Source organism: Calidris pugnax, unplaced genomic scaffold (assembly GCF_001431845.1).
Source record: "Calidris pugnax isolate Ruff unplaced genomic scaffold, ASM143184v1 scaffold285, whole genome shotgun sequence".
In the NCBI taxonomy this organism is placed as follows: Eukaryota; Metazoa; Chordata; class Aves; order Charadriiformes; family Scolopacidae; genus Calidris; species Calidris pugnax.
The window spans coordinates 41,413-41,943 of NW_015091000.1; positions in this window are offsets into that span (position 1 = coordinate 41,413).

Below are 531 nucleotides of genomic sequence, written 5' to 3' on the forward strand. Positions count from 1 at the left end.
TTCGGCCCTTCAGTACCTTGAACCCGGGGCCGGGGGTGAGGCCGGAGTCCCCGCACCCCCCTCCTGCCCCGGGTGCGGGGGTCCCCGTGGTCGGGGGGTCTCACCCGCCCCCTGCAGAGGGGAGGGGGGGGGCGCGAGGACTTAATGCAGCCGGGTCATTAACGCGGCCGATAATTGGGGCTGAGACCCCCGCGGAGGGGGGGAGGGCAACTCGAGGGGTCGGTCCCGGTCCCGGTCCCGGTCCCGGTCCCTTCCTGGCCGCCGCGTCCCCCCCCCGCCGGCAGCATCCCCGGTACCGTGCGGGGGAACCGCGGCTCGTTGCGCGGCCGGAGGCGGCGGCGGCGCCGGGGGGCGAATAACGGGACCCGTTTTCCCGTCTCTTTCCTCGTTTCGAGGTGTCTGCGCGGCTGGAAACAGGGAATTCCTCCGGGGGCTGCCCCGGGAAATGAATCACCTCCTAAATCTCCTCTTCCCTGGAAAAGCGGCGGCGCGGGGGGAGGGAGGGGAAGGAACCGGTCCCGGGGGGGGGGG